A 23,199-nucleotide genomic window follows, 5' to 3' on the forward strand; every position below is an offset into this window, starting at 1 on the left:
GCCAGGGCAGCCCCAGGTACAGCCAGGGGACAGCCAGGGCCCCTCCAGAGGTTGAAGGGGCCCCCCCGCTCCAAACCCAGCACGGCTGCCTGCGTTGCGGCCCCCCAAAAACCCATGGCCTCCCCCCGAGCTGATATCGACCCCCCCACAGCATCATTGATCCCCACCCGAGTGTCACTGACCCCCCCAATGTCATTGATGCCCCCCCAATATTCCATTGATCCTTCCTCAGCGTCGCTGACCCCCCCCAAAATTCCATTGATCCCCTCCACTTGATCCCGCCCTTTTTCTCCCCTCACGTTTCCCGCCCTTTTTCTCCCCTCACGTTTCCCGCCCTTTTTCTCCCCTCACGTTTCCCGCACTTTTTCGTGGGGAACCACCCCTGAGGGGTCCTGTGGAAGGATTCTGGAGGTCCGAGGGGTGAATTTGGGGTTTGGAGGGAGGTTTTGGGGGGTCCCAGGGATGGATTTGGGGGTTTTTGGGGGTCCAAGGGATGGATTTGGGGGTCCCGGGGTGGATCTGGGGTCCTGGGGAGGTTTTGGGGGGTCCCAGGGGTGGATTTGGGGTTCATGGGGAGGGGTTTTTGGGGGTTTTTTTGGGGCCTCAGGGCTGAATTTGGGGTCCGGGGAGAGGTTTTGGGGGTTTTTTGGGGTCCCAGGGGTGAATTTGGGGTCTGGGGAGGGGTTTTTGGGGGTCCCTCACCTGCAGGGCGTCGCGGGGGTGGCAGGGGGAGGGGGCAGCGGGGGGGGCCCAGCGCCCACCCCCCCTTGGGCTTCAGGAGGGCGTCGATGAGACCGAAACAGCTCGGGGGGGGGGGGGGGGGGGGGTCACGGGCTGGAATCCCCCAGTGCCCCCCAAACCACCCCCAGGGCCCCCCCGACCTCCAGGAGCCCGCAAAACCCTCCTCAGGTTCCTTTGATGCCTCAAATGGGCCGCCCAAACCTCCCGAAGATCCCCCAAAAACACCCACAGCAGCCCCTTGAGACTCCCCGCAGACCCCCCAAAACCCCCCAAACCCCTCCAGGACAACTCGGGACCCCCAGGACCACCCAAAATCCGCCCACCCCTCCCCCTGAGGCCTCATTTGACCCGCTCCACGTTGCGGACAGGCATCAGCTGATCAAGCCACAAGCACCACCACCTGCGGGACTGGGATGGACTGGGAGCACTGGGAGGGTGATCAGAGAGAACTGGGATGAACGGGGAGTGGACTGGGACGAACTGGCAGGCGTGTGGGGGTCCATGGTGGGCACACGGTGCCTTACTGGTCTGTACTGGGATGGGTCTAATGGCCTCAGGGGAGGGGGTGTGGCCACACCGGTCCAGACTGGGAGGGGTGTCACCATGGCGCCGGAGGCGGAGTCGAGGATACGAGCGAGGCAGGGACACCTAGGGGACAGCCAGGGTACCCCCAGGGACACCTAGGGGACAGCCAGGGCACCCCCAGGGACACCTAGAAGACAGCCAGGGCCCCCACAGGGACAGCCAGGGCCCCCCAAGAGACAGACAAGGCACCCCCAGGGACACCTAGGGTACAGCCAGGGCCCCACAGGGACAGCCAGGGCCCCCCAATGGACAGCAAGGGCACCTCCAGGGACACCTAAGGGACAGCCAGGGCACCCCAGGGACAACTACGGGACAGCCAGGGCACCCCTAGGGACACCTAAACGAAAGCCTGGGTACCCCAGGGACAGCCAGGGCACCCCAGGGACACCTAGGGGACAGCCAGGGCCCCCCCAGGGACAGACAAGGTACCCCTAGGGACACATAAGGGACAGCCAGGGCCCTGACAGGGACACCCAGGGCACCCCCAGGGACACCTAGGGGACAGGCAGGGCACCCCCAGGGACACCAGGGCATCCCCAAGGACAGCGAGGGGACAGCCAGGGCACCCCAGGGAAAGCCAGGGCACCCCAGGGACACCAAGGGGACAGCCAGGGCACCCCCAGGGACACCTAGGGGACAGCCAGGTCACCCGCAGGCACGCCTAGGAGACAGCCAAGGATCCCCAGGGACAGCCAGGGCACCACCAGGGACACCTAGGGGACAGACAGGGCACCCCAGGGACAGCCAAGGCACCCACAGGGACACCTAGGGGACAGTCAGGGCCTCCGCAGGGACACCCAGGGAACCCCCAGGGACACCAAGGGGACAGCCACGGCGCCCCCAAGGACAGCCAGCGCATTCCCAGGGACACCTAGGGGACAGCCAGGGCACCCCCAGGGACACCTAAGAGACAGCCAGGGCAGCCCTGGGACACCTAGGGGACAGCCAGGGTACCCCAAGGGACACCTAAAGGACAGCCAGGGCACCCCAGGAACAGCCAGGGCACCCCCGGGGACACCCAGGGGACCCCAGGGACACCTAGGGGACAGCCAGGGCACCCACAGGGACACCCAGGGCACCCCCAGGGACACCTAGGGGACAGCCAGGGCACTCCCAGGGACACCTAGGGGACAGGCAGGGCACCCTTGGGACAGCCAGGGCTCCCCCAGGGACAACTAGGGGACAGCCAGGGACCCCCAGGGACACCTAGGGGACAGCCAGGGCACTCCCAGGGACACCTAGGGGACAGGCAGGGCACCCTAGGGACAGCCAGGGCTCCCCCAGGGACACCTAGGGGACAGCCAGAGCACCCCAAGGACAGCCAGGGCACCCCCAGGGACACCTAGGGGACAGCTAGGGCACCCCAGGGACACCCTGGGCACCCCCAGGGACACATAAGGGACAGCCAGGGCACCTCAAGGAGAGCCAGGGCACCCCCAGGGACATCTAAGGGACAGCCAGGGTACCCCAGGGACACCAAGGGGACAGCCAGGGCACCCCCAGGGACACCTAGGGGACAGCTAGGGCACCCCAGGGACAGCCAGGGCCCCCCCAGCGATAGCCAGGGCATCCCCGGGGACACCCAGGGCACCCCCAGGGACACCAAGAGGACAGCCAGGGCACCTCCAGGGACACCTATGGGACAGCCAGGGCACCCCCAGGGACACCAAGGGGACAGCCAGGGCACCTCCAGGGACACCTAGGGGACAGGCAGGTCACCCCCAGGGACACCAAGGGGACAGCCACGGCACCCCAGGGACACCTAGGGGACAGCCAGGGCACCCCCAGTGACACCTAGGGGACAGCCAGGGCACCCCAGGGACGCCTTGGGGACAGCAAGGCACCCCAAGGACACCTAGGGGACAGCCAGGGCACCCCAGGGAAAGCCAGGGCACCCCAGGGACACCTAGGGGACAGCCAGGGACCCCCAGGGACAGCCAGGGCACCCCCAGGGACTCCAGGGCATCCCCAGGGACACCTAGGGGACAGCCAGGGCACCCCCAGGTACAGCCAGGGGACAGCCAGGGCCCCCCCAGAGGTTGAAGGGGCCCCCCCGCTCCAAACCCAGCACGGATGCCTGCGTTGCGGCCCCCCAAAAACCCATGGCCGCCGCCCGAGCTGATATCGACCCCCCCACAGCATCATTGATCCCCACCCGAGTGTCACTGACCCCCCCAATGTCATTGATGCCCCCCCAATATTCCATTGATCCTTCCTCAGCGTCGCTGACCCCCCCCAAAATTCCATTGATCCCCTCCACTTGATCCCGCCCTTTTTCTCCCCTCACGTTTCCCGCCCTTTTTCGTGGGGAACTTCCCCTGAGGGGTCCTGTGGAAGGATTCTGGAGGTCCGAGGGGTGAATTTGGGGTTTGGAGGGAGGTTTTGGGGGGTCCCAGGGATGGATTTGGGGGGTTTTGTGGGTCCAAGGGATGGATTTGGGGGTCCCGGGGTGGATCTGGGGTCCTGGGGAGGTTTTGGGGGGTCCCAGGGGTGGATTTGGGGTTCATGGGGAGGGGTTTTTGGGGGTTTTTTGGGGCCTCAGGGGTGAATTTGGGGTCCGGGGAGAGGTTTTGGGGGTTTTTTGGGGTCCCAGGGGTGAATTTGGGGTCTGGGGAGGGGTTTTTGGGGGTCCCTCACCTGCAGGGCGTCGCGGGGGTGGCAGGGGGAGGGGGCAGCGGGGGGGGCCCAGCGCCCACCCCCCCTTGGGCTTCAGGAGGGCGTCGATGAGGCCGAAACAGCTCGGGGGGGGGGGGGGGGGGGGGTCAAAAACGGGGGGCGGTCACGGGCTGGAACCCCCCAGTGCCCCCCAAACCACCCCCAGGGCCCCCCCGACCTCCAGGAGCCCGCAAAACCCTCCTCAGGTTCCTTTGATGCCTCAAATGGGCCGCCCAAACCTCCCGAAGCCCCCCCAAAAACACCCACAGCAGCCCCTTGAGACTCCCCGCAGACCCCCCAAAACCCCCCAAACCCCTCCAGGACAACTCGGGACCCCCAGGACCCCCCAAAATCCGCCCACCCCTCCCCCTGAGGCCTCATTTGACCTGCTCCACGTTGCGGACAGGCACCAGCTGATCAAGCCACAAGCACCAGCACCTGCGGGACTGGGATGGACTGGGAGCACTGGGAGGGTGATCAGAGAGAACTGGGATGGACGGGGAGTGGACTGGGACGAACTGGCAGGCGTGTGGGGGTCCATGGTGGGCACACGGTGCCTTACTGGTCTGTACTGGGATGGGTCTAATGGCCCCAGGGGAGGGGGTGTGGCCACACCGGTCCAGACTGGGAGGGGTGTCACCATGGCGCCGGAGGCGGAGTCGAGGATTCGAGCGAGGCAGGGACACCTAGGGGACAGCCAGGGTACCCCCGGGGACACCTAATGGACAGCCAGGGCACCCCAGGGACAGCCAGGGCACCCCAGGGACACCTAGGGGACATCAAGGGCACCCCAGAGGCAGCCACGGCACCCCACAGATAGCCAGGGCACCCCCAGGGACACCTAAGGGACAGCCAGGGCACCCCCCGGGACACCTATGAGACAGCCAGGGCAGCCCTGGGACACCTAGGGGACAGCCAGGGCACCCCCAGGGACACCTAAAGGAAAGCCTGGGCACCCCAGGGACAGCCAGGGCACCCCAGGGACACCTAGGGGACAGCCAGGGCCCCACAGGGACAGCCAGGGCCCCCCAATGGACAGCAAGGGCACCTCCAGGGACACCTAAGGGACAGCCAGGGCACCCCAGGGACAACTACGGGACAGCCAGGGCCCCCACAGGGACAGCCAGGGCCCCCCCAGGGACAGACAAGGTACCCCTAGGGACACATAAGGGACAGCCAGGGCCCTGACAGGGACACCCAGGGCACCCTCAGGGACACCTAGGGGACAGCCAGGGCACCCCAGGGAAAGGCAGGGCACCCCAGGGACACCAAGGGAACAGCCAGGGCACCCCCAGGGACACCTAGGGGACAGCCAGGTCACCCGCAGGCACGCCTAGGGGACAGCCAGGGATCCCCAGGGACAGCCAGGGCACCACCAGGGACACCTAGGGGACAGACAGGGCACCCCAGGGGCAGCCAGGGCACCCCCAGGGACCGTTAGGGGACAGCCAGGTCACCCCCGGGACAGCCAGGGCACCCCCTGGGACACCTAGGGGACAGTCAGGGCCTCCACAGGGACACCCAGGGAATCCCCAGGGACACCAAGGGGACAGCCACGGCGCCCCCAAGGACAGCCAGCGCATTCCCAGGGACACCTAGGGGACAGCCAGGGCACCCCCAGGGACACCTAAGAGACAGCCAGGGCAGCCCTGGGACACCTAGGGGACAGCCAGGGTACCCCAAGGGACACCTAAAGGACAGCCAGGGCACCCCAGGAACAGCCAGGGCACCCCCGGGGACACCCAGGGCACCCCCAGGGACACCTAGGGGACAGCCAGGGCACCCACAGGGACACCCAGGGCACCCCCAGGGACACCTAGGGGACAGCCAGGGCACTCCCAGGGACACCTAGGGGACAGGCAGGGCACCCTTGGGACAGCCAGGGCTCCCCCAGGGACAACTAGGGGACAGCCAGGGACCCCCAGGGACACCTAGGGGACAGCCAGGGCACTCCCAGGGACACCTAGGGGACAGCCAGGGCACCCACAGGGACACCCAGGGCACCCCCAGGGACACCTAGGGGACAGCCAGGGCACTCCCAGGGACACCTAGGGGACAGCCAGGGCACCCTTGGGACAGCCAGGGCTCCCCCAGGGACAACTAGGGGACAGCCAGGGACCCCCAGGGACACCTAGGGGACAGCCAGGGCACTCCCAGGGACACCTAGGGGACAGGCAGGGCACCCTAGGGACAGCCAGGGCTCCCCCAGGGACAACTAGAGGACAGCCAGGGAACCCCCAGGGACACCTAGGGGACAGTCAGGGCACTCCAGGGACACCTAGGGGACAGCCAGAGCACCCCAAGGACAGCCAGGGCACCCCCAGGGACACCTCGGGGACAGGCAGGGCACCCCCAGGGACACCTAGGGGACAGCCAGGGCACCCCAGGGACACCAGGGCACCCCCAGGGACATCTAAGGGACAGCCAGGGTACCCCAGGGACACCAAGGGGACAGCCAGGGCACCCCCAGGGACACCTAGGGGACAGCTAGGGCACCCCAGGGACAGCCAGGGCCCCCCCAGGGATAGCCAGGGCATCCCCGGGGACACCCAGGGCACCCCCAGGGACACCAAGAGGACAGCAAGGGCACCTCCAGGGACACCTATGGGACAGCCAGGGCACCCCCAGGGACACCAAGGGGACAGCCAGGGCACCTCCAGGGACACCTAGGGGACAGGCAGGTCACCTCCAGGGACACCAAGGGGACAGCCACGGCACCCCAGGGACGCCTAGGGGACAGCCAGGGCACCCCAGGGACACCCAGGGCACCCCCAGGGACAGCTAGGGGACAGCCAGGGCATCCCCAGGGACACCAGAGCACCCCCAGGGACACTTAGGGGACAGCCAGGGCCCTCCCAGGGACACCAGGGTACACCCAGGGCCCCCCCAGGGCCCCCCCAGGGACAGACAAGGCACCCCTAGGGACACCTATGGGACAGCCAGGGACCCCCAGGGACAGCCAGGGCACCCCCAGGGACACCTAGGGGACAGCCAGGGCACCCCAGGGACAGTCAGGGCACCCCAGGGACACCTAGGGGACAGCCAGGGCACCCCCAGGTACAGCCAGGGGACAGCCAGGGCCCCCCCAGAGGTTGAAGGGGCCCCCCCGCTCCAAACCCAGCACGGCTGCCTGCGTTGCGGCCTCCCAAAAACCCATGGCCGCCCCCCGAGCTGATATCGACCCCCCCACAGCATCACTGATCCCCACCCGAGTGTCACTGACCCCCCCAATGTCATTGATGCCCCCCCAGTATTCCATTGATCTTCCCTCACCGTCGCTGACGCCCCCCAAAATTCCATTGATCCCTCCCACTTGATCCCGCCCTTTTTCTCCCCTCACGTTTCCCGCCCTTTTTCTCCCCTCACGTTTCCCGCCCTTTTTCGTGGGGAACCACCCCTGAGGGGTCCTGTGGAAGGATTCTGGAGGTCCGAGGGGTGAATTTGGGGTTTGAAGGGAGGTTTTGGGGGGTCCCAGGGATGGATTTGGGGGTTTTTGGGGGTCCAAGGGATGGATTTGGGGGTCCCGGGGTGGATCTGGGGTCCTGGGGAGGTTTTGGGGGGTCCCAGGGGTGGATTTGGGGTTCATGGGGAGGGGTTTGGGGGTTTTTTGGGGCCTCAGGGGTGAATTTGGGGTCCGGGGAGAGGTTTTGGGGGTTTTTTTGGGGTCCCAGGGGTGAATTTGGGGTCTGGGGAGGGGTTTTTGGGGGTCCCTCACCTGCAGGGCGTCGCGGGGGTGGCAGGGGGAGGGGGCAGCGGGGGGGGGCCCAGCGCCCACCCCCCCTTGGGCTTCAGGAGGGCGTCGATGAGACCGAAACAGCTCGGGGGGGGGGGGGGGGGTCAAAAACGGGGGGCGGTCACGGGCTGGAACCCCCCAGTGCCCCCCAAACCACCCCCAGGGCCCCCCCGACCTCCAGGAGCCCGCAAAACCCTCCTCAGGTTCCTTTGATGCCTCAAATGGGCCGCCCAAACCTCCCGAAGCCCCCCCAAAAACACCCACAGCAGCCCCTTGAGACTCCCCGCAGACCCCCCAAACCCCTCCAGGACAACTCGGGACCCCCAGGACCCCCCAAAATCCGCCCCCCCCCTCCCCCTGAGGCCTCATTTGACCCGCTCCACGTTGCGGACAGGCACCAGCTGATCAAGCCACAAGCACCAGCACCTGCGGGACTGGGATGGACTGGGAGCACTGGGAGGGTGATCAGAGAGAACTGGGATGGACGGGGAGTGGACTGGGACGAACTGGCAGGCGTGTGGGGGTCGATGGTGGGCACACGGTACCTTACTGGTCTGTACTGGGATGGGTCTAATGGCCCCAGGGGAGGGGGTGTGGCCACACTGGTCCAGACTGGGAGGGGTGTCACCATGGCGCCGGAGGCGGAGTCGAGGATACGAGCGAGGCAGGGACACCTAGGGGACAGCCAGGGCACCCCCAGGGACACCTAAAGGACAGCCAGGGCACCCCAGGGACACCTAGGGGACAGCCAGGGCCCCCCAGGGACACCTAGAAGACAGCCAGGGCCCCCTCAGGGACAGCCAGGGCCCCCCAAGGGACAGCAAGGGCACCTCCAGGGACACCAAAGGGACAGCCAGGGCACCGCCAGGGACAGCTAGGGGACAGCCAGGGCACCCACAGGGACACCCAGGGCACCCCCAGGGACACCTAGGGGATAGCCAGGACACCCCAAGGGACACCTAGGGGACAGGCAGGGCACCCCCAGGGACACCTAGGGGACAGCAAGGCACCCCAGGGACACCCTGGGCACCCCAGGGACACATAAGGGACAGCCAGGGCACCCCAAGGAGAGCCAGGGCACCCCCAGGGACATCTAAGGGACAGCTAGGGCACCCCCAGGGACACCTAGGGGACAGCCAGGGCACCCCAGGGACACCCAGGGCACCCCCAGGGACACCAAGGGGACAGCCAGGGCACCTCCAGGGACACCTAGGGGCCAGCCAGGGCACCCCCAGGGACACATAGGGGACAGCCAGGGTACCCCCAGGGACCCCTAGGGGACAGCCTGGGCACCCCCAGGGACAGCAGGGGCACCCCTAGAGCACCCCAGGGCACCCCCAGGGACACGTAGGGGACAGCTAGGGCACACCAGGGACAGCCAGGGCACCCCCAGGGACACCTAGGGGACAGCCAGGGCCCCCCAGGGACACCTAGAAGACAGCCAGGGCCCCCCCAGGGACAGATAAGGTACCCCTAGGGGACAGTCAGGGCACCCCCAGGGACACCTAAAAGACAGCCAGGGTAGCCCTGGGACACCTAGGGGACAGCCAGGGCACCCCCAGGGACACCTAGGGGACAGCCAGGGCATCCCAGGGACAGTCAGGTCCCCCCAAGGGACACCTAGTGGACAGCCCGTGGACCCCAAGGGACACCTAGGGGACAGCCAGGGCACTCCAGGGACACCTAGGGGACAGCCAGGGCGCCCCCAGGGCCACCTAGGGGACAGCCAGGGCACCCAGAGCTCCAAGTGCTCTCCAAGGCAGGCTCAAAACCCTTACCAACGATTGGCTTTAATAAAGCAACTCACACAAAGTCACCAGCACCACACGGTTGGTCTGTAACGGCTGCAACAAAATACGCCCTCCTGGAAGCAGTTCAGCACTTACTGATCACTTCTTTGTTTTGGCACTTCCCAGCCAGGGCCTGCGGGGCCTCCTGCAGATGCAGGTCTTCGCTGACAAGGCTCCACTTGTGCAGCAGCAGCAGGATTAGGGGCAGGAGCAGGAGCAGCTCCCTGAAATTTTAGAAAATATTAGAAAAATACAGGCAAAAATCTCACCTCTGTCCTCCCCTAAGAACATCCCTAGGACATCATCCCAGTTTTTCCCAGCTAGGAGCTGCAAGGAATTCAGGCAGGGGAATTGACATCAGGGAACAGCTTTGTAAAGTCAAAGGCAGAAAGAGAAGATCCACCAGCAAAGGGCAGGAAAGGGGAAAGGTTTCTGAAAACATTTCTGCAGTCTAATTAATAATTATTTCTGCTTCCCCAGCGAGAAGAACACAAACTCACAGCCATTCAGGCCTGACAGTCCCCTGCAGCCAGAGCTCAGCACACATCCACAGAAGCAAGTCCAGCATCTGAAAGAAAAAAAAAAAAAAAAAAACAACAAAAAAACACAATCAAACCAGAAGGAAAAGGTGATTTCTTTGGCTTCAAAGTTATTTCAAGTTCTTAAAGCCCAACACAGCTGATAGGAGAAACAGAGTCAGGGCTCCTGGCAGACAGAGGGTGTTTTCCCCCCGAGGGGATTGCAGAGGAATTGTCTGGGACTTGGACTGTCCCTCGGGGTGACACCAGTTGCTGTGACTTCTATCATTCCATATATTTGACTCCCAAAACTTCCCAGCCCAGGGGCTTGAGCTGACAGGGCAGCACAAAGATTGTTCTCTGTGTGGTGCCCAGATTTGGGGTTCACTGTCACCTTTGCTAGTTTAGATGAATTATACCCACGGCCCCGAATTCCCTGCTCAGTTCCCGCTGCAATAACCTCACAGTGCCTCACGGAGCACGGATATTCCCACGCAGAGCTGCTGCTTGAATGCCAGACGTGTCAGGAACCAGCAGAGCTTCCAAGGAAGCTCAGCAGGATGGGGACAGGATAGGTTTCTATTCCATAGATTTGGTTAATTATAACCCTCACCCCCTGGGGGTCACCTGTCAGATTTCCCTGGAATTCAGCCACCCCCTGAGCTCGGGCTCCAGGTGATGTTTCAGAGCAGGAGAAGGCACTGGCCGGCCTGTGCTGAGGCAGCCCCTGTGCCCTCGGGAGGACACAGCTCCCTGCAGGAGCTCAGCTCCTTTCCGAGCCCCAGCAGTGGCCTCTGCAAGTGCCTTTCCCTCAGGCAAGGGACGCCCATCCCTGCCTTCAGCACACCTCCAGTGGGACCCACCTGCAAAAGCTTTCCATCACTTCTGCACTCCGGCCGGCTCCCTGGAAAAGTCCAGACTTCATCCAAACGAAACTCCATCCCACTCAAACCTTTGATTTTGAGGCATCTCCGAGGGCCGTTGCTCTGGATTTAATTTCTGTGAGGGAGGAGCGCCTTGGCTTTAATGCTGCTGACGGGTGATGTCCTCAGGCTGAAAGGGAGGGGATTTGGGGTGGCCAGGACATCCCTGGCAACTGTGTGGGAGCTCCGGGAGGTGGGAATTGCTGTCTGAGCCCCTCTGCAGACAGCCCGAGCCGCCGTTCCCAGGCAATGCCAGCTGTTCCCTGGGGAGCTCTTGGGCTGTGGGTGCCTCTGTCCGGGCTGCAGCATCTCCCCGTGCCAGGCGGGAGCAGCCCCTGGCCGAGGAGCCGCGGCAGCCCCGGGGCCGTGTCCGTGCCAGCCCCGAGCCCGGCCCCGGGCCCTGCGTTTGGCCGCCGCTGCCACGGGCGGGGCCCCGCAGGCACAGCTCCTCCCTGCACATCATCCCAGGGCTGCTGGCCCCGCTGGGGCTGCCGGCCTCCTTCCTCCCTGCGCCTCCGGGCACCCGGGACACCTGCAGGAAACCCCGAGGGACACTGCAGGCAGCACGGGGGGGCACCGAGGCCTCCGGCCAGAAAAGCAGCCCCGGCCTCAGCAGCTGCCATCAGTTTGGCCCGGCAACACTCACCTGCAGGAAACGCCCCTGTGCGGGTGGGACCGGCCCTGCCTCTCTGCAGAGCTTTGGCCGTGGAAGAAGGGAAGCCTCAGGACTTGTCCTGCTCCTTTCCGCCCGGAAAGAGACTTTGTGTGAGTACTTTTACGGCAGCTGCTGGGTAAATCCTGGAAAGGACAGGAAATCAGCGTCACTGGAAGAGCTTTGTGCTGTCGTGAGCTGCCAGCCACTTCTGCCCTCGAGCCATTCCAGGGGCTGCTGTGTGAAGCAGCTTTGGCAGAGAAGGCGGCACTGCACTTACCTTAGTGGGGCCAAGCGTTGCCATCCTATGGAGGTCCATCCCCATAATGCAGAGATTGGTTCAGCTGCTTGGAGCAGAGTCCGGGTAATGCCAAGGTGCTGAGTTCGATTCTCAAACGGTCCGTCTGCTTGAGAGTCAGATTTTAGGATCCCTCTCAGCCTCAGTATATCCTGTGACCTGGAAATAAGAGGAAAATTCTCGGCTGAGTTTTAATGAAACAGCTTTTGCCATTGCAGGGTGTGAGCTGCACTCGGCGATTTTCGGCCGCGACGAGCCCCACGAGCCTTCCGCCCTTCCTTGCCGCCATCTTGGTTGCGTCTGAGGCCACTTCCGGTCCGGCCGGCATCTTTTTTGCGGCTCGACATAGGCCCCGGCAGGTGTTTACACAGACGCCTGACTAAATCCACGAATTTAAAAGCAAACGCGGCGCGGCTGAGCACACGGCCGGTGTCCCCACACCTGGAGACGCCGCGGAAAATTGCGCCCGGGCGGCGCCGTAGTCGGGGTTTTTGTGCAGGCATCTGGGTAAACGCCTATAGGGTCCTTATTTTTCCCGCCCTTTTGGCCGCCCTTTTTGGAAGGTCGGGCGCCTCGCGCCTGGGCGCCATTTTGTGAGGGGCGTCGCGTGACTTCCGCTTTTCATTGCCGCCATCTTTGTTGTGGCTGAGGCCACTTCCGTCCCGGTCGCCATGTTCTTTGCGGCTCGGCATAGGCCCCCGGCAGGTGTTTACACAGACGCCTGACTAAATCCACGAATTTAAAAGCAAACGCGGCGCGGCTGAGCACACGGCCGGTGTCCCCACACCTGGAGACGCCGCGGAAAATTGCGCCCCGGCGGCGCCGTAGTCGGGGTTTTTGTGCAGGCATCTGGGTAAACGCCTATAGGGTCCTTATTTTTTCCCGCCCTTTTGGCCGCCCTTTTTGGAAGGTCGGGCGCCTCGCGCCTGGGCGCCATTTTGTGAGAGGCGTCGCGTGACTTCCGCTTTTCATTGCCGCCATCTTTGTTGTGGCTGAGGCCACTTCCGTCCCGGCCGCCATGTTCTTTGCGGCTCGGCATAGGCCCCCGGCAGGTGTTTACACAGACGCCTGACTAAATCCACGAATTCGAACGCAATCGCGGCGCGACTCAGCACACGGCCCGTGTCGGCACACCTGGAAACGCCGCGGAAAATTGCGTCCCGGCGGCGCCGTAGTCGGGGTTTCGTGCAGGCGTCTGGCTAAACGCCTATAGGGTCCTTATTTTTCCCCGCCCTTTTGGCCGCCTTTTTTAGAAGGTCAGGCGCCTCGCTTCCTGCCGCCATCTTGGTAGTGGAACCCACTAAAATGCCCCCTCGGCTGCTCGCACAAGCGCCTGACTCAATGGACTGCCGCCCGCGGCGCCGCTGCGCCCCCATCCCGTGTCCGCACACCCGCAAACGCCGCGGAAAATCGCGCCCGGACGGCTCCGGGATCCGGGTGGCGCGCGCAGGCAGCCGGCTGCCACGCGCCCGGGCTCCTTGCCTTTTTCCCTCCCTTTCGGCCCCGAGCTGCGGGCGGGCGGGCGGCAGCGCCGCCCCCGAGCTCACAATGCGGGGCTGCCACGCGCGTCGGGGACGGGCGGGGGGGACAGCTGCACTACCGCTCTTTGCCCACACGGTGGCAGCATTGCCGCACAGATCAGGCGGGACGGGCACGGGGGACAGCTGCAGTACCGCTCTTTGCCCACAGGGTGGCAGCATTGCCGCACAGATCAGGCGGGACGAGCGGGACGGGACAGCTGCACTACCGCTCTTTGCCCACAGGGTGGCAGCATTGCCGCACAGATCAGGCGGGACGGGCGGGGGGGGGGACAGCTGCACTACCGCTCTTTGCCCACAGGGTGGCAGCATTGCCGCACGGCTCCCCATAAATCCTCCCAAAAAATCCCCCCAAAAATCCTCCAAAAAATCCCCCAAATATCCTCCTAAAAATCCCCAAAAACTTCCCCAAAATCCCCCCCAAAATTCCCCAAAATTTCCTCCCAAAAATCCACCACAAAATCCACGAAATCCCCACAAAAATCTCCTCAAAAATCCTCCCAAATATTCCTGCAAAATTCCCCAAATATCCACAAAAAATCCTCTCAAAAATCCCCAAAAATCGCCCCAAAAATCCCCGAAAATATCCTCCCAAAAATCCCCCCCAAAATCCCCCAAAAATCCCCCCCAAAATTCTCCAAACATGCTGCAAAATATCATCCAAAAATTAAAAAAAAATCCTCCCCCAAATTCCCCCTAAATCCCCCAAGAATCCCCCCAAAATCCTCCCTAAAAATCCACAGAAAGATCCTCGAAAAACACCCCCCGGGAATCCCCAAAAATATCCCCAAATTCGCCCCAAAAATCCAATCAAAATCCCCCAAAAATCCTCCCCAAAAAATTCCTAAAAATCCCCCTAAAAATCTCCCCTAAAATTCCCCAAAATTCCCCCCCAAAACACCTCCAAAAATCCCCCCCAAAAATCCTCCAAAAATCCCGCCAGGTTCCCCCAAAAATCCTCCCAAAAACCTCCCAAAATTACACCAAAAATGCCCCCAAAAATCCCCCCAAAATCCTGCCAAAACTCCCCCAAAAATCCCCGACAAATCCCCCTAAAATCCATAAAAATCCCCCCAAAAATCCCCCAAAAAATCCTCCCAAAATTCCTGCAAAATTCCCCAAATATCCACAAAAAATCATCCCAAAAATTGCCCCTAAAATCATCAAAAAATCTCGCAAAATTCCCCAAAAATCCTCCCAAAAATCCCGCAAAACCCCCCCAACATCTCCCCGAAAAAGCCTCCAAAAATCCACAAATATACCTCCACACTCCCACAAACTCCCCCCAAAAATCCCCAAAGAAATTCCCCTATAATCCAGAAAAATGCCCCCAAATCCTGTCGTTTTCTTCAATCCGTGTTTATTTGGTCACATTTGAAATGATGGTTCAAACCAGACGAATTCCTTCCCCTAACACATCACAAACACAGGTCATTAGAATTCAAGGGGCCTGGTTTCCTAAGGGGTCCAATTCCCATCTCCATTCCAATCCCATTGGCGTATTTTCTCTTTCTCCCTGTCTGCTGTATGTCTGCTGCGGGGGCCGGGGGGTCGTGGGGGCTTTATTTGGTGGGGTTTTTCCGTTTGCTTCCCCTAAGCCCAACCCAAAATTCAACAAAAGCAGCTCTGCCCTCGGCAAGGCAGGAAAGAACCAGCCCCGTGTGTCCAAGGAACAGCAATCAGGCCGGCATTCAGCTTTTAATGGCATTCATGGAACTGAAAACGCAGCCAATTGAACTTGACAAAGAGATGAATCCAGGCAATTAAACAAACACTTGGCAAGTTTTCCTGGGAATTCCCAAAACTCTGCGGACACGGTGCTGAACAATTCCTCATTTACTAACGTGAATTGGGTCCCTTTCCTTGGAAATGTGCCCCACCACGTCCAAAACTTCCAGTTCGGATGGAAAATTGGCACTGGCTAGAAACGTTCCCTTCCTAAAATCAGAGAGAGGAAAACCATCAAACAAAAGGAAGGAATAACACCTACATCCCAGCTTGCCTGAAGACAAGCTCAGCAATTTCTAACGTGGAAAACTTTCCCGACAGCCAGGAAACCGGTGGGGTTCGTGGAACGACGATTTCAAATCTGCTGCCTCTGCTCTCATTTTCAAGGGAAGGGAGAATTAAAAAGGTCAAGCCACTCCTATCCCATAGGAATGGACCGAATAATCCCTCTATTTTGTGGGAGTAACAATGCAAAGAAACTCCAATCGCACTTGGATTTGACACCGGAAACCCTCAGCAGAGTTGGCAAGTTTCAGTGGAACAAAAGAGCCACAATTCCTGCAATAACCAAAATTCACCTTGGCAAAAAGAGGAGGAGGAGGAGGACGAGGAGGAGGAGGACGAGGAGGAGGAGACCAGGAACACACTCCGGCTGACAGCAAGGATTTCTTGGAAAAGGCAGGAAATCAAAGGGACAGTCTGTGTCCAGTTCTGGCCAGGTAATTACCCAGGAGTCAGAGAGAAAAGTGGGAACCTTGGACTGGGATGAGGCCTTCCAGGGGCTTCACTTCCTACTGGCTCTCTCCTCTTTTTGCCAACTGCCTGCAAGAGGAAAAACAACAGGAGTCAAGTTCAAACACGGACAGGATGTGCTGGCTTCAGGCAGACTGCAGTGCACCTCGCAGGAATCACTGAAAGGCATGAACGGAACCAAGGGAAATTAAAGAAGAGCTGCCACCTCCAAGGGCTCTCCAAGGCAGGCTCAGAACCCTTACCAACGATTGGCTTTAATAAAGCAACTCACACAAAGTCACCAACACCACACGGACACAGCACCGTTCTTTTGGAGTGGAGTTCTAGAGAAATGCGGAAGAATGGAAAAGCCTTCCTAAACCCGGAAACTCCTTGAAGAGATAGACAGGGCACAGCTGCTGACAGAGCCTTGGGATTCAGGGGGAAAACCCCAAGTTTTCAGTCTTTAGCATCTTCCACTCTGCCATCGTTGACAGCAAACACGGCTTCAGCCTCAGGGAGACGCGGAGAACTCCGAGATTTTGCAGATCCTGCTCTCACCTCTCGCCCCATATTTTTCCTTTCTTCCAAAACAATGACAACAAGAAAAGTCAACTATTGCAGTTTTGCTTGCTTGATGTGTTTTTTGGTTTTACTTACACGTGACTTTCAGATCCCCATCCACACTCAGAATCATTCAAACCTTTGAGCACAGAGCCTCCAGGCACCGCTTATTTCTTCTGAGATTTGATTCAAGAAGACCATTTTTCAGAGCCTGACATGAGATTGGCAACTAAGTTTCATTTTACAGCTCTTCCCCTTTTTAAACTGTGTTTCCTCAAAGCTTCCCAATTGTGCTAAGCTTAGAATTCACCCCAAGGAAGACCTGAAAAATGCCTTGCCATTTCCTTTCCTCCTCCCTCAAGCCCCATCAGGCTGGCAGAAGGCATTAGTACTGTTTCCAGAGCAGTTGGCCTCACTTGTACTGTTGGTCTGTAACGGCTGCAACAAAATACGCCCTCCTGGAAGCAGTTCAGCACTTACTGATCACTCCTTTGTTTTGGCACTTCCCAGCCAGGGCCTGCGGGGCCTCCTGCAGATGCAGGTCTTCGCTGACAAGGCTCCACTTGTGCAGCAGGAGCAGCAGGAGCAGCAGGAGCAGCAGCAGGAGCAGCAGGAGCAGCAGCAGGATCAGCAGGATCAGCAGGAGCAGCAGGAGCAGCAGGAGCAGCAGGAGCAGCAGGATCAGCAGGATCAGCAGGATTAGCAGGAGCAGCAGGAGCAGCAGGAGCAGCAGGAGCAGCAGGAGCAGCAGCAGGAGCAGCAGGAGCACCAGGAGCAGCAGGAGCAGCAGGAGCAGCAGGAGCAGCAGGAGCAGCAGCAAGAGCAGCAGCAAGAGCAGCAGCAAGAGCAGCAGGAGCAGCAGGAGCAGCAGGAGCAGCAGCAGGAGCAGGAGCAGCAGGAGCAGCAGGAGCAGCAGGAGCAGCAGCAGCAGCAGGAGCAGCAGCAGGAGCAGGAGCAGCAGGAGCAGCAGGAGCAGCAGGAGCAGCAGGAGCAGCAGGAGCAGCAGGAGCAGCAGCTCCCTGCTGGAGAGGACGCTGTCGTTCACCTCATCCCCCTAAAAGCCTCAGCAGCAACAGCACGGTGTTCCTGCACAGAGCTGAGGGGGCCGAAGAACTCGGTCAGCCTGGCCAGATCTACGTTAGTCCTGCCAAGAGGAAACACAAGTGCCACGTGTTTTCCTGCGTGCTAATTAATGAGTACAGTTTCTAAGCCTTACTGTGGCAAGGGCCAGAAATGAAGGACCTAGGACTTGACAGCAGCTGTGCATCACACTTTACTTTCTTTCCCCATGTCTTCAAACACCTAAATCCTCCTGTCAGAGAAATCTCGTCCAAATTCACTACTCGACACGCAAACTGAAGGCGAAAAAAGCCATTCATCAACCAGAGACAAAGAAATCCTCCTGGCCTTAATAAAGGTCAAACTGGACAGAGGATGAAATGCAAACTGACCAAAACAAAAAACAAAACAAAGACTTACCCAATATGTTTGATGAAGGGGGCCAAAACATACAGAAACTCATTTACAAGCTGAATAGGGAGGAGGGATTGATTCTTGTTTTGTCTCTTCTCCTGGGATTGATTCTTGTTTTGTCTCTTTTCTTAGCCACAGAGTATGGAGTAAGGAAGTCATCTGACTGATCCCCTTGCTTTTCAGAAACCTGAGAAACAAAACAAAACAAAACGAAATTAACAAGCCCAACGAAACCAACCAACCAACAAGAAAACAAAACAGAGAACCACTTTGGGAAGGCAGATCCTCGCCAGCAGCTGGTCCATCACCTAGACAGGGGACCCTATTCCAGGGCACTTTTGGGGCACCTGCCTGAGCCTGTCAGGGCGCTCTGCGCAGAAGAGATTTCTGCCGGATGCAAACGTACCTGAGGGAGAGGCAAGGAGGGAGGAATGTTCTAGACAGCTCAAAGCCATTGCTGTGCCACTTCCCGTGCGGCAGGTCCCGTGACAGGACGGGATCTGAGGCTGTTTGAAACTCAAAAGGTAGAGACACCGATTCCAGGTGCCAGTTGGCTTTCTCAGTTTTTCCAGCAAGTATTTTCCAAATCACGAAGCCCCCCCAGCATCATCCCCCTCCTACCACAACCTGAAAGCATCTCGATTCTGTTTTTGAAACCCCAAGGGACACCTCAGAGTTCAGCGAGTTCTGCCCGTCCGGCCCTCGGTGCCCCCGGCTCCCGGCCTGTCACCCTTGTTTTCATACTCACTCACACAGTTATTCTACCGTGGGCAGCAAAATTGTTCCCGTTTCTCCTGTACTTCTCTGCTCACCTTTGCTCTCAGCTGTGCGGGACCCACGGGAGGAGGCCGTGATCCCGGATCAGCTCACAGGCAGCTTTGCTGGCACGGGCAGCGCTTTGGAATATCTCCAGAATACCGCTCTGAAACAGAAAATAGGACCTGTTCTTCTACGGTCAAGATCGAACGATCGAACTCAGAATTAGCAATCGGACCGGCATCTGATCAGCTTCAAGGTGACACGAACACCAGCTGCTCTCAGCGACTCCAGGGAAGGAAAGACGCTCTCCGTTCAAAGCTACTCTCACGAGGAGTCTTCAGGCAGCGAGAGGATTTTGTTCTTTTGTCCAAGGCTTCGATACCCGAACCGCTCAGGGCGGACGCTGCCGAAGCCGAGAGCTCCCGGCACGTGAGCTTCCCTCCCGCTGAAGCGCAGTTCAGGTAACAAACGTGCTGCCTGTGGATGGAGACCCCCGAAAGAGAAAAGGCCCTGACAGCAGGCACAAAGGCACGGTGCCCACGTGAGGCTCCGTGATGGCAGCAACCTGTTCCAGTTTCAGGGGACAAGGCTGCGACCGGTTTGGACACAAGCAATTATCTCCCCCTCCACACTGACACAAAATCAACAAGGAACAGGTTTTCAAGAAGGCAAAGGCAGAGTCAGCTGCTCCTTTTTGCTTTGGCCTTGAGATCTCAAAGCCATGCAGACTTCTGTACTTTGGGGTTTTTTGGTGCTTTCTTTCCAAATTCTTACCTGGGAGCGAGCCCTCATCACACAAGAGACTGTTGAAAAGGAGAGAATGACCTCGAAAATCCTCTGGCAGTCATAAAGCCCACAGCAACGTTTGCCACGAAGCCCTTCCCCAGGACATCTGAGGATCCACTCGCAGGCTCTGCTTTGTACTGGAAGGCACAGAAATACCATCATCAGACATTTAGACGTTGCCAAAGAATACCTGCTCCTAAGAGCACAAAACTCTGGTTCCCTGGGAGTGCCAGCTCAGGCCTGACCACAGCTTCTTCTGGACTTCTCCATTTCCATTCCTATCGAATTTCATCCCTAACATCCATCAGGAACAGTCAGCCTGCAGCCCAAACATGCAGTGCAAATGGAATCGTAGAGGTTGCCGTTCCCAAGACACTTCAGTGCGACTCTAACATTACTAATCGAAACTCAGAGATGAATGTCAGCTCGCTGGGGCAGAACATTCTGTTTGTCGTGCTCGCAGAGCAATACGCAGCGCAAGTCGTTGCGCCTTAGCACTAAAAACCAACGCAGTCCCCACAGACATGGCAGTTCTAACCCCAAGAGGAAACAAAAGAAAGATGCCTCTAATTAACCACCCACAGGAGAATGAGAGTTCATTGTATTTTTATGGCTTTTTTCTATACATTTCTCAAGAATTCCTGGATCGAGAAAGCGGGACTCTTACCTCCAAATCAATACTGAAGAAAAGCTGGAAAAAACTGGTACTTTCCTCAGGTCCGAGTACTGATGTGACGGAAGGAATCTGTCTCCCTTGAGGTACATGTGCTCCTCTGTGAAGAGAAAAAGGTGGGGCATCGTGGAGGAGGACAACCTTCCCAATCCACAAGCACGGACAATAATGAATGGAAGCTGTACTGTGCAGTGTTCCAAGCTGGGAGAACAGCGCAGGAACTGCAGAAGGCCTTTGCTCTGAGGCTCAGCGTGTTGCTGGCCACCCCTCCCCTTCTCTTCCCCAGAATGAAAAGCTCAGTCAAGAGTGTCTGAGCACAAAGCAGGTGGGGAGATCACCATTCCCCAGGGCTCTGCTTTTCACCCCAGCAGTGACACACGCAGGAAGTTCCAGTACCTGGCTTCAGGATCTGCTGTGCCACACGAGCAGGGTCAGGGAGAAGGTGAACCTGAGGTGTGGCCGCCTGATTCCATTCTGCACCGCATCCCAGAGACACAGCAACTGCAAGAGCCCAGGGAGAAAAGCCTGAACTACAGCCCAGATGAACACAACAGGAGCATGGATACATGAACCAGCTTCTGGGACATTTCATAGGCCAGGCAGGTCAAATATCAGTTTTCTCAGGATTTCCGTTCCTACAAGCAAAATTCCCAAGAATTTCTAAAACACATTTCCCACTTTCTCTGTCCATGGATTGTAACAGGTGGCAACACAAAGCAGTAGAGGAGAAACAAGGGAGAGAGGATGGAAATCTTCTTTTAGCTGTCTCACCACGTGCATGCAGGTGGATGAGCGAGGCAACACCTCTCCCAGACACGTCCATGAGCTACAAGCTCTCACCTGCCAAACTGGCAACCGAGCTGAGCCTTACCTGGCTCATCTCTCGAAAGCAAGCCCCTTCCAGATGGGGTCATAAGGAAGCCAGCCGCTCTCATGTTGGAATCATGGCTGCTTAGGGCAGCTACTGTAAGACCCAGGGCGAGGAAACGGCCTCCCGTGATCCCAGGGCAAATCAGGCCAAATATTGGGAAGTCTGATGGTGGGAGGGCTGTCCAGCCCTGGCACAGCTGCCCAGGGCAGTGGTGGAGGCCCCGTCTCTGGAGGGATCAAAAGCTGTGCGGACGTGGCACCTGGGGACATGGGACAGGGTGGCACCGGGGGAATGGTTGGCACTGCCATCTCAGAGGGCTCCTCCGACCTGAAGGTTGCCTGGCAAGCCCAGGATGCCAGGAGCCAGCAGCCATTTCTCTTGGATTTCCTGCCTACAGGCATTTTAAGCCTGCTTGGCTTCACAGGTGGTTTTATGCCAAGGGCATTGCCATCATTTCTGATCTTAATTCAAGGTTTGGAAAGCTGATTTTTATGAGAACTGGTCCATTTCTTTTGATAAGCCTTAACTTGAGAGTTTCTCTGCGCACCAAAGTCAGGGGGTGAACCCAACGTGGCCCCAAAGGGCTGTGAGATCCCAGCTATCCAAGGCCCAATTCTCTTGGGATTGGTTTCTTGAACCTTTTCAGGGTTCATTTAGCGAACTTAAGGGTTTGGTATAATTTCATGATGAAAACAACCAGAAACCTGTGAAAAAGAAACTGAACGAAAGCCGGCTAAAAGCATCCCCGGCTGATGACTCATTAAAACAACTCGTTCAAAAGGAGGCAGGATTGATTCAATCCTCACCAACCCACCTGGCTAAGGTCAGAGTTCTCTGCCCACCGAGGACACAGCATGCAGCAGGGACCTTTCTCCCGCTCTCCAGCACAGGCTGCCTCCCTCCACGGGCAGGGAACTGCAGCCACTCAGGGAACACCGACTTAGTCCTGGGCTGGCAACAGGAGAGGCACAAGGAATATTGTGAAGTCATTCCGATCTCAGCACTGTCCACGCCTGGGAGAAAGTGCTTCCCACACCATTCTTGGAATTGTCTTGTCTGTCCCTTCCAGCTTCGGAAGGTTTTCTGTGGGAGCTGGGATTCTCGGTGCGCTTCAGGAGCCGCAGGTGCCTAAAGCATTCCCCGGGGAACGTGCAGCATCCCTTGTGCCTTTCAGTTCTTTATCCCAAACAGTCTCCCCAGTGCTCTACAACCTAGAAAGAAAAAAGCCAAAAGAAGGAAAACCAATTCATTCTGACACGACGGAGGCTTGCTTATACCAACACACTTCCAGGCAAAAAACCATTTCTGCCACTCTAACAAATCGACTTGATCTACTGCCTCAACTCGACGGTAAACTATTTAAACATTGCTTTGAAGGTAAACTATTTAAACATTGTTTCAAGAATTCCAGGCTTGGAAATCTCAGCCAGTGCTCAGCTTGGCTACTTCAAGGACATCCCCACCCAGGGCACCCAGCGCTCCCGGTCCCAAACACCACATTCGCCACAAAGCCCATGAAAACCTTGCACGCACAGACGGCACAAGGTTGCTGCGCGTCCTCTCCGGCGGCGGCAGCGGCTCCCGGGGACGTGACCAGCAGAGCCCGCTCCCAGCTGGCTCAGCCCGGACTCGGTGCAGCCCTCAGCCAGAGCTGCGGGGAGCTGACACCGTCCCCGGGAAGCCCTGCCCGGACAACCGGGGCGTCCTCCCCCGCCGCCCCCCGCCGAAAGCCCCCGCGCTTACCTCCGCCGCGCTGAGCTTTGAGTCAGAGAGCAGCCGCCTCCTGCTGCCGGCTGCGGGACGGGCACGGCTCGGGCCGGCTCGGCCGACTTCTTCTGCCCTAAGGCTTTTGTATTTCCCTCCATTTCCCCGGGCCGGAGGGCCGCGGGGGTGGCGTGTGGGCGCGGCGGAGAGCGGCGGGAACGTGCGGAGCGAGACGGGCGGCCGGCACGGCGGGCGCGGCGGGACCTCGGCAGAGAGAGGCGCCGCCGCCGCTGCCCTGCCGGCGCGGGCCCGGCTCCCGCCCGCCCGCCCGCGGCGCCGCCGAGCCCACAGCCCGTGGCCGCGCACCCGGACACGCCGCGGAAAATCGCGGCCGGGCGGCGCCGTGGTCAGGGCAGGGCGAAGGCAGCCGGGCAGGCGCCCCCCGCCCACCCCGTCCTTGCCGTTTTCCCCGCTCT

General features: G+C 59.5%; 1 long non-coding RNA gene across 1 annotated transcript; it reads right to left on the reverse strand.

The window, feature by feature from the left end:
• Positions 1–15,117: 15,117 nt before the first annotated feature.
• LOC136304966 (uncharacterized) lies at positions 15,118–22,193 on the reverse strand. The gene is made up of 8 exons (XR_010724926.1): positions 21,834–22,193; positions 20,545–20,649; positions 20,143–20,248; positions 19,464–19,612; positions 18,743–18,852; positions 17,937–18,117; positions 15,889–15,983; positions 15,118–15,371 (listed from the first exon to the last, which is right to left on the reverse strand). It is a non-coding gene; the product is annotated as an uncharacterized lncRNA (long non-coding RNA).
• Between the last annotated feature and the right edge of the window lie 1,006 nt (positions 22,194–23,199).

This window comes from Chamaea fasciata, unplaced genomic scaffold (genome assembly GCF_029207755.1).
Source record: "Chamaea fasciata isolate MVZ Bird 193981 ecotype frontalis unplaced genomic scaffold, bChaFas1.0.hap1 SCAF_230, whole genome shotgun sequence".
NCBI classification, from domain to species: Eukaryota; Metazoa; Chordata; class Aves; order Passeriformes; family Sylviidae; genus Chamaea; species Chamaea fasciata.